This window comes from Chrysochloris asiatica, unplaced genomic scaffold (assembly GCF_000296735.1).
Source record: "Chrysochloris asiatica unplaced genomic scaffold, ChrAsi1.0 scaffold00047, whole genome shotgun sequence".
Taxonomy (NCBI): Eukaryota; Metazoa; Chordata; class Mammalia; order Afrosoricida; family Chrysochloridae; genus Chrysochloris; species Chrysochloris asiatica.
Genome location: NW_006408565.1, coordinates 16,750,668 through 16,761,417, shown reverse-complemented (window position 1 = coordinate 16,761,417; position 10,750 = coordinate 16,750,668). Strand labels below are relative to the sequence as shown.

Here is a 10,750-nt window from a genome sequence, read left to right as displayed (position 1 = left end):
CCCCCCCCCCCCCAGATCCCCAGCACCCACTGACAAAGAGCACATGGGTTTCAGGCACAGGGTCTGGAGACAGGAACTTTCTGTTCATTGCTGTCACACAGCCCTGATGAGCCAGAGCACTCTTTCCAGGAAACAGCTTCAGAGAGGGCCCGTGACTGTGGCAAGACCACACAGCAGACCCAGGGCTGTAAAAGAACCTCCAAGTCTCTCTTATTTTTGGGACTGGCCACCACTATTTATTTTGTCACTGATAATCAACCCCTCTCTTTGCCCCCCACCCATCCTGGGCACTGCTCCCATTCTCCTGTTCTTTCCAGAATGGGCTGTGTCCTCCGAGAGAAGCTGTGATTTAGGGCTTGGCCCAAGTGCAGACGTGAGATGGGGGAGCAGCCGGAGGCGGCTTGTGGGGGAAACGCTTCCCGCCCTGCCAGGAGCTGCATCTGGACAGCAAGGCGGAAACCTGATCTGTGGGCTATTTCGGGGTGGCACCGGAGGCCCAGGCACCCTGGCTGGGGAAGAGTTGCCTGCTGGCCTTGCTGCAGATTGAAGGTGTAGGTGCTGGCTCTTGGCCATCCTAGGGGCTGGGGCAGGGGTGGGACATGTCTCTCAGGGGTCTGGAGGCCCCAGGGCTACATGTATGGACAGAAAAACCCACACCATGTCCATGTCCCACCATCTCACTGTGTGACCTTGGGCAAGTCACTTTTCCTCTCTCTGCCTCAGCTTCCTCATTTGTATCATTGGAATCTCCTGGTAGTGCAAATGGTTACGTGCTCAATTACTAGCTGAAAGGTTGGTGGTTTAAGTCCATCTGCAAGCACCTCAGAAGAAAGGCCTGGTGATCTGCTTCTGAAAGGTCACAGCTTTGAGAGCCTATGAAGAAGCAGTTCTAACTCTGCATACATTGGGGCACTGTGAGTCAAAATCGCCATGAAAGCAACTAACAACATCAACAATAACATCATCTGTGGGTCTTAGCTGAACCCAGAGGTGGGCTTCCATCATTTGGACAACAGAAGGAAAGACTCCCATGCTCTGAGGTTCTAGGTTCAAAATTCTGAGACTTGAAAAATACTCGTTCAGACTCTGAGAATGAAAAGAATGGTTCAAAGTTCTGGATTCTAGGGAGAGGTGATTAGAGCAGCTGAAGTTTGAGACAGAAAGTTCCTCATATCCCTGATGGTAGTGGGGGCCAGAGTCTGACTCTCACCAGGGGTTTCTAGACTGCAGCCTGCAGGAATAGAGGGAGAGATGGAAGGGTTAAGAGGTCCACTGGTGGCACAGGTGGGCTCTAGGGGTAGCTATCCCACTCTGGTCCTGAGCCAAGGCTACGAGAGCAGCTGCCACCCTGCCCACCTGGCATTTCTGCCTGTTTGTGGGTTGTGAGAGCCACAGGGTTAGAGTGAGCCCTCTGACAATGGCTGGACTCCTCCCACCCTCTGAGCATGGTCTGGGGGGAAGTGTATTTGGGCACAAGCACCCACTGAGTCCTAATGAGCCAGGGCTTCTGGGATGATGTGACTGGACAAGGTCTGGGGAGAGGGCGGGTGTGTGAAGTTCTCAAGTCATTCATTCTACCTGTGTGCATACCCTGCACACAAGGTTCTGTCCTTCTGGACGCCCACCTGCTTCATCTGTAAAATGGGAACATTAATATTCCTGGGTTAAATGAGAAAAAGAGTGGACAGTGCTTTATAAACCCAATGGTCTTGGGTATCTACAGGGTAGAGGTGGGGTCAGCTGAAGGCAAGAAGGACATGTGCTTTATGGTAATCCCCAAAGAAGGGGGATACTTCCTAGTTGGAGGTCATTTGGACCTGAGACCCCTAGGCTAGCTGCAGTAGTAGGGCCAGGTCTTGGGTCTCCTGCCTGTGTCCTGGAGCCTCCACAAATACCTCTCCCCCTGCCTCAGAGTCTTTAAAGATGGAAAATTCCTATTTACTAGTCAATGCATACCTGGATCCTGGACTGGATAGAAGAGGGAAGCTGAAGATGCAATTCTAGGTCCAGAAGTGTCAGACAGGCAGTGTCAGGGAAAGAAGAAATTGCCTTTCCTCAAGCAACTCTGAGACACCTGGAAAGTGGGAGGTTTTGTGGGGCGCTTGGCAGGCTCCAGAATGTCCTGGAACCACTTGAGTTCATGTGTGTGTTTTCTGTCTCAAATTCTGTTGTATCACATCACATCACATCACATCACATCACATCACATCACATCACATCACATCACATCACATCACATCACATCACATCACATCACGTCTATCTATCTATCTATCTATCTATCTATCTATCTATCTATCTATCTATCTATCTATCTCTTTATCTATTCATCCACATTGATTCATAAGGATTTGATTCAGCTTTAAGAAATATTTACAATTCAAAATAATAAAAAATAACAATAACCCGCTGCCCCAGAAGTTTCTATAATGAATGTGAACTACTTATATAGTATAATTAAGAAATCTTTTGGAACATCTGGATGAGACCTCTGTCCCCTGTGTACACATCTGGACGTGGAAGTTCTTGCTTTCTTGCTGGGATGTGGGTTTCAAACATTAACATGTTTGCACGGAACTGCGCCTGTGCCCTGTATGTGGCCAGTGTCTCAGTAGAAGCCAAGGGTCCTTGGAAGGGCTCCTTGCAGTTTTGTGCTCAGTTTGTGTTTTGGAGGGAGTCATTCAGGTAGGCTTCCAGGAGGAGGTATAGCCTGAGAAGCAGGAGCAGATTATTCAATAAGCAAGGAAAGCATGGACTTGCTTGTGCTTACTAATCTGTAATGAACAATTTGTGGTGAAACCCATGTGAAACTGTTCAGCACAGATTAGTCAATAAGCACAGGTAAGCCCATGGTCACCTTGCTTACTCTGTCCCTGTTGGGGGCTGCAAATTTGAAGAGGCTTTGATTCTCTAGGAAGGTGCTGGGGGGGGGGTGCTGGCAGAGAGGGGGGAGCCAGCCATACCTAGAAGCAATCAAGGATGTGGTGAAAAACATGAACGTGTTCACTACAGATTAGTAAGTAAGCACATGCTACCTTGCTTATGGGGTAATCCGACACTATGAAGCTAGGTGGAAACCTATGGAAAGAGGACTGGGAGAAGACCCAAGTGGGGTTACCTGGGGTGGGTTCTGGGGAGCTTGAGGAGGAGCAGAGGAGGGGATGTGTGGGGCTAGGAGACTGGCCTTGCTGGATCTGCCCAAAATGGGGAGAAGAGAGGAAGGGAATGTGCAGTATGGATATCCACTCTCAAGTCCTCCCAAATCCCTCAAGGGCAATGCCTGGTGGCTGTGGACAGGAAAATCCAAGGTGAAAGGCACAGAGGTATTCTGGAGTGAATGAAAGAAACCGGCGAGCTGTTTTGCTTTTGTGTAGTTTTAGCTTGTGTTGTGTTGTATGTCTACAAGAAAAAAATTGAAGGAAAAAAAACACGCCAAAAATAATCAAACAAAAATTGAAGATAATTTGGAAAAGGAAGGAAAGGGGGCCTAGAGAGTTGAGGGGAGCAGGCTGAGGTGGTCCAGTCAGGTCTGGAGGGGTCAGGATTGGAATCCCACTTGGAAACCTGAACTTCTCTTTCACACCACCCTGTTGCCTCCAAGACCCAGACAGGAGCAGGACAACAGGGGACTCCCACTCAGGGGCCACTTCCCTCCTGAAGGCCCCCTCTTCGGATCTCTCAGAGTTTGCTGCGCCCTTGCCCTTAATTGGCTCATAGAGACCTGGCACCTGCCGCCTTGTCTGTTCTAATAAAAGGCGGATGCGCTAAGGGGTGGGCAGGGGTGGCGTGTGGGGGGCTCTGGCTCGTGGCCACTCTGGGTGACACATTCCTGGATCCTGACTCACGGGGACACGTCTTCGTGTCTCCTCAGCACTTTTGGGCCCTGCAGCTGTGGCCACATTCCTCCCCTCCCCTCCCCCTGCTTCCAACTCAGTGAGGCTGCAGAGGGCAGGGACCCCACAAGGGCCGCAGAGCAGAGACTGAGCAAGAGGTGAAGGCAGAGTGAGCGAGCGAAGCTTCTTGTCCAAGAGCTGCTTCCACCCTCGGTTTGGCTTAGGGCAGTGATTCTCAACTGACCCCTTGTAGACATTTTCGGTGTCACAGTTGGGGAAAGGTAGTAAGTGTGCCATCTTATTGGAATACGGAGATAGTAGCTGCAGCTAGCATGTCATAGTAAGCTTGGCAGCGTCCACAGTGGAGAATCACCTGGCCCCAAATGGTAGAAGTATTGAACCTGAGGAACTCTGTCTTGGAACTGACGGCTCGGCACGCACTCTACTGCACACTCTCCCTGAGCCTCTCACTGTGGGGGTCCCGAGATGACCCAGTTTCGAATCCTGGTGCTCAAGATTTGACAGGGGTCCTAACCAATTCCAAACCACAACAAGGGAACTGTGCGAAGAGCCAGCAGGCGGCATGACTGGCCTTAGAGAATGGGGTCTGTGATGTGAGGGGAAACTCTGAAAGGAGTCAGGAGCCCCAGTTCGAATCAGCTGAGGAACATTGGACAGGGTGGTCTCTCTCCTATACCCTCTGGTCAGTGCTGAGCTGAATTCCCTAGCTCTAAGGGCTCTTACGAATCCTGGTGTGGTGCCCTAGAGTAATCACTTAACTGGTACCACAAGGTTGGCAGTTCAAACCCACCAGCCACTCCTTGGAAACCCTATACAAGTTCACTATGAGTCAGAACTGGCTTGATGGCACTTCACAACAACAATAAGGGCCCTTCAAGCTCTGATAATCTAGGATTCTGTGGCCAATGCCTTCATGGTGTGGTGATTGTTAAATGCTGTTGTGTTGATTTTGACCCATAGCGACCCTGTATAGGGTTTCTGAGGTGTGGCTGGTGAGCTTGAACCACTGATCTTGCAGTTTAAACCAACCTTGCAGTTCAGCACATTAACCTGTAGCACCATACCAGGACTCACAGTGTGGTGTGGGGTCAACAATCAGCCCTTGGGCCAAATCTGGCCCACCACCTGCTTTTGTTAAAAACACGTTTTATTGGAACACAGCCATGCCCATTTGCTTATGACTTACTGAGTAGTTGTAACTGAAACTGGCCCTTAAACTATTTTCTATCTGGCCTTTTTACAGGAAATGTTTGCATGAATGGGTGGATTTCAGACCTAAAAGAGAAAAAAAATAGTCATAACCACTACCATGCACTGGAGTCTCACTCTGTTTGCTTTTGCTTGCTCAGTTAATCTTCACAGCGTGCCTGTGAGGTGGGATTATCAACCCATTTTACAGATGGGGAAACTGAGGTGTGAAGAGGTTTACTCACTGCCTATGTGCGTAAGCCACTTGGGGATCCATGGAAGGGCATTTATTTGGGGGGGGGGGTTGCAGAGGGGCAAGGGCATATTTTGTAGGAAGCTCCTTCTAGTGATAGATAAGTCAGGTTCTCAAACTCAGAGTCTTCCAGGGCAGGTAAAACGTGAATGAGAGAAAAAAGGTTGTGGTCAACTGGGCACCATTTGTCCCAATAAAAGTGGTGGCTATTCCAATTGTTGCCATGTGAGAAAAGGCTTGGTGTTCCCAGAATTTTCTGGAGGACAGAATTTGAGGGTTTTAATGTAAACTATACCAAGTTTTAGGTGTTAGCAACCCATTCAAAGTTTTCCAAGACAAAATGTGGGTCCTAGGAAGTTGGTGTGTGTGCGACCTCTGACCCAGAATTTAGAGCTCTCTGGAAGTTAAAGTTCCGGCTCCCCTCATCTCACTGTGGTGGCTCAGATAGGTCGAGCCCTCTGTGCCTCAGTTTCCCTGTGGCCATATCTGCCTGCTCGGGCTGGCGGAGGAGAGATCTCTGTGTGCCAGGGCCTGTTGAACTGAGCCGGCTATTTATGGGTTTCCGATGGGAGGGAGGTTGTGGGCCGCAGGCCGTGTCTGACCTGAATTCTTACACTTACAGGAAATTAGAGCCCTTGGAAGCAGGTGCACTGGTGATTCCAACACTGGGGTGGCCAAGAGGGTGATGTGGCTGAGGCGACAGGGAAGGAGGAGCTGGATCAGGCCTGAGGTTTGAGGAGGGACCAGTGCACAGGGGACAGTGTGGCCTCCCCACCTTCCTGCCATCATGGAGAGAAAAAGTGGGGATAACCATTCCCATGGTGTGGGTCCTGAGTCTGCTTTGCTTCTGTTTTGCTCAGCTAATCCTTACAATACACTTGCGGCATGGAATTGTTATTGTTAAGTGCTGTCTAATTGATTCTGACTCATAGCGACCCTGTATAGGGTTTCTGTGAAGCGGCTGGTAGATTTGAACCGCCAACCTTGTGATTAGCAGTCCAGTGGTTATCCTACAGTGCCACACCAGGCACTGTGAGGTGGGCTTATCACCCCCATTTCACAGATGGGAAATGGAGGCTCACTTCCCAGGACACAGAGTAGCATTTGAACCCAAGGAGGATGTATGATTCCAGTTCTCATGTATTCTTATAAGGCGCTCTCCAAGGACATTCCAGACTGTTCTGTGGGTTTGGGTGGATTCCGTCTGAGGGTCTGCTGTGGGGCAGAGTTAGGGAGTGTGGCATCCAATTCCAGAGTGAGAGTGGGGGGTGAGAGCTGGTGTTTCTGGGGAGTTGTTGTTTGGTATTAAGTGGTGTCCAGTCAGAGCCAACTCATAGCCATCCTATATAGTTTTGTGGAGCGGATGGTAGGTTTGAACTGACGTCCTTGCAGTTCAAACCTACTTTGCTGTCCAGTGCATTATCCTGCAGCATCATACCAGGACTCCTTCTGGGGACTTGTTGCTGTTAAGTGCCGTCGAGTCAGTTCTGACCCATAGTGACCCTGTATAGGGTTTCCGGGGAGTGGCTGGTGAGCTTGAACAGCCGAACTTGTGGTTCAAACCAACTTTGCAGTGCATTAACCCACAGTGCCACACCAGGACTCCTCTGGGGATAGTATGGTTTTCTGAGTGTGGGGGTGTGGAGTGCTAAGTGTCTGCACTCAGAGAGGTGGGCCTGGGGTGGAGGGATTTCTGAGGCCTCTGGTAGCGTAGTGGTTATGAATCGGGCTGCAAACCGCAAGGTCAGCAGTTTGAAACTACCAGCTGGTCCGCGGGAGAAAGATGAGGCTTTCTGTTCCTATAAAGATTTACAGCCTTGGAAACTCTGTACAGGGTCGCTATGAGTTGGAACTGACTCCACTGCACATAACAACAAAAACAAACAGCACCCTGGGCCCAGTTGGGCTGGAGGTGTCCTGGGCAGTTTGCCTGTCTGACAGCAGAGTGGGACCTGGGCAGGTATGAAAGACTATGTGAGGTTGTGTGTGTGTACAGGGGCAGGGGTGGTGCTGTTTTTGATTTATGAGAGTCGTGTGGCTGTGAAACAGTGGGTGGGTTTGTGTGAACGTTTGGATGCTTGCTGGGGCTGGATCCAGGCTTGGTGAGGACCCAAATGGATTCAATTTGGGGGATCTTCTTTATGAAAAAGAATACAAAATTACAAATCCTACAGGGAGTCTTTAAAATGAGAAAAGAAATCACAACAAATGACAAAAATTTTAAAAGCTGACAAATACCACCAACATGACCAAATCCAGGAAAATATAATGTTTTTATTCATTAGCTTCCTGGCGTACTCTGTAATCCTGATTTCCCTGTCTTCCTTGCCTTTGAACCTTCTGTGAACACATTGCTAAGGGTCCGCAGCGTAAGGCTCAGGATGTGTGCGTTTGTGTGTGGATGACTGAGGGTCTGTGCTACATGAATGTGTGTGTATGTGTGGTCACGTGCATTTCAAAGCGTGTGACACCCAGTTTCACAAAAGAATGAGCGATGGGGCTATTGTGGCAAACTGCCTTCATAAATGTTAGTTAAGTGACTAAAGGACAGTATGACATATATGAGTGAGTAACTGTGTGTGTTGACACATGCATGCACGTTTAACTACGCGTGTGCACATGAGTTTGAACGCATGCACGTGCAGTAGCATCTGAGAAAAGAGGGTGTTAGTCTGTGTGTGATTATGTTGGTGTCTCTTCTTTGGCATTCCAGTTTCAGGGAACCCCTCCCTGTATGCCCTTCCATGCCCCACCCCAGAGGCAGATGGGCACAGACACGCTGTGGCATTTGGTCCAGGCCTTGTGGGGACAGGCTGGGTGCTTGGAATTCACAGCTCCTTCCCCTGCCCCACCTCCCTCCCTCCCTCTTGCTGATGAAATGTTGGTAATTCAATCCACAAAGCTCATGGAAGCTTGCTGTCCCAGGGAGAGAGTCTGCCACAGGCCCTGTGCATTTAAGCATGGAGATGTGTGTGTGGATGGAAGGCAGGACTGGAAACATTACTCAGCATCGGAGCTGATGATGGTGGGCTCTCAAGGGAGCATGTGGTTCCTACTGTTTCTTGTGTGAATGGGGAAACTGAGGCTGGTAGATCTAAAATTCAGATCTCCAGCCTCCCAGACCAGCGGTTGTGATTCAGCAAACAATTGTGGAGCACTTGTTGCGAGTGAGGCACTGGGTCAGGCCATGGGGATTGGGTGGACAGAACCATCCCTTATCTGGAGATACTTCTCAAAAATAGATGCATCTGTGAGGATTCTGTGAGCATACAGCAGACAGCAATGAAGAAGCAGAAAGGACTAGATCCTGGGGGGCCAGAACATCAGACTAGGAAACTTAGTCTATTCCTGAGGGGGACAGAGAGGGCCTAGAGGGTCATAGGTTGGTGGAAGGGGAGGTGAAGGTGGGATTCCTGGGGCCTGAGACCACCAAAGGGGCTAATGGAGTTGGGTGTGAAGGGATAGGGGTCAGGGTTTCAAGGCTAAGGGCAATTCCAGTCTCTGGCCTTTCTTGGCACTCAACCCCCTTCCTCATCAGCTTTCCCTAACAAGTAGATCTTAACCCAACTGTACCCAAGGAGCTTCAAGGAAGAGAAACAAAGCTGTCAGCCCTGGCCTCAGGGAGCTTACTTCCTAGGGGGATGGTTAGGTTATAGCAAGCCTGAAGAAGAGGCCAGGCTGGGCAGAGGACAAGAACGAAGACGACAGAGCCAGGTTGCCTGGCTTCAGCTGCTGACTGTGGCTGGCTGTCCTTGGATGAGTTTCTTAATCTCTGGTGCCCAGTTTCCCAGTCAAGGGGATTTACTATATAGACTTGTTACAAGGACAAAATGAATGAAATAAACCGTGTAGCTGTAAGAGCTACCTGTGTGATAGCTAGTATTCTGGTGATAGGAAGCACATCCAAGATGAAGGGGTTTCTTCTCACATGAACAACCTAGGAAGGCTTCCTCTAGAGCATCAGCTATGAGGCAAGAGCAGGGTTGGGCTCTCAGTTGGTCTTTGATGTCGTGTGTGCTCTGGGTGAGCCACCTCTTTGAGTCTGTTTTCTCCCCATGACAAAGGCAAGTACAATCCCACCCCCATAGTTAAAATGTTGCTGGAGCCTCCTCAAACCCAAATCCTATGGTTTTCCAAACTGTAAATCATTATGGAAGCAGAGAGCTTCATCTTTCTCCTGCGGCACGGTTGGTGGGTTTGAACTATAGTCCTTTCGGTTAGCAGCCTGATGCTTAACCCAGTGCACAGCCAGGGATTAGGGACTGATTCAGCCCTCATGTATCCATGTTGTTTTTAAGTGCCATCGAGTTGGTTCCAACGCGTAGTGACCCTGTATAGGGTTTTCTAGGAGCGGCTGGTGAGCTTGAACCGCTGATTTTGAGTTTCAAACTGACCTTGCAGTCCAGCACATTAAGCCACAGGACCACACCAGGACTCTATCCATATGGTGGTAAAGTTTCAGATAAAGAAATAGAAGCTCAGGTTGCTGATGGCATCTCCTGACCTAGCACTGCTTGGAAAGGCAGGGTCAGATTAAAAAAAAAAAAAAAAAAAGTTTATTTTTTGTTGCTGTTAAAAATGTACACAGAAAAACATATAGCAACTCAACATTTTCTAAATGTACAACCTAGTGACGTTGATTATATTCCTTAAATTGTGCAAACCATTCTCATCCCCTTTTTCCTCATTAGTCCTCTCATATTAACATACACTTACTGCCCTCTAAGTCTCTTTTTCAGCTTTTGAGTTACTGTTGTCTATTTGATCCCACATACATAGTCCTGGGGTGGTGCTATAGGATAAGACCTCGACTGCAAATTTTGAACTGCAAAGCCGGTGGTTCAACTCCATCAGCCACTCCTCAGAAACACCATACAGGGCCACTGTGAGTCAGAATCAACTCCACAGCATTTAACAACAGCAAGAAGACTTCAGGGAATATTTTTGGTTTGAGGGTAGAGAGCATGTCAGGGCAATCATTTTAGGGCTTCATCTAGCCTCAGTGGTTCTAGGAAGTCTGGATTCCATGAGAATCTGAAATTTAGATCCTTTTCATTAGGTTTCTTCCATAGATTCTTGAATCAAACTATTCAGTAGTTCTTGTTGTTATTAGGTGCCATCGAGTCGGTACTAACCCATAGTGACTTTATGCACAGCAGAACAAAACACTGCCCGATGCTGCCCAACCTCACTATTGTTGCCACGCTTGAGTCCATAGATGCTGCCACTTGGTCAGTCCATCTCGTTGGGGGTCTTCCTCTCCTTCTCTGACCCTCTGCCTTACCAAACATGATGTCCTTCTCCAGAGACCGGTCCCTTCTGACAATATGTCCAAAGTATGAGAGACGAAGTTTGGTCCTCTTGGCCTCCAAGGAGCACTCTGGCTGCACTTCTTCCAAAACAGATCTATTGGTTCTTTTGGCAGCCCATGGCACTTTCAATATTCTCCTCCAAC

The 10,750-nt window shown here is 49.0% G+C and overlaps 1 pseudogene; it reads right to left on the bottom strand.

Moving 5' to 3' along the window:
* Positions 1-472: 472 nt before the first annotated feature.
* The window catches only part of LOC102813918, a 95,117-nt pseudogene continuing 84,839 nt past the window's right edge, over positions 473-10,750 (bottom strand).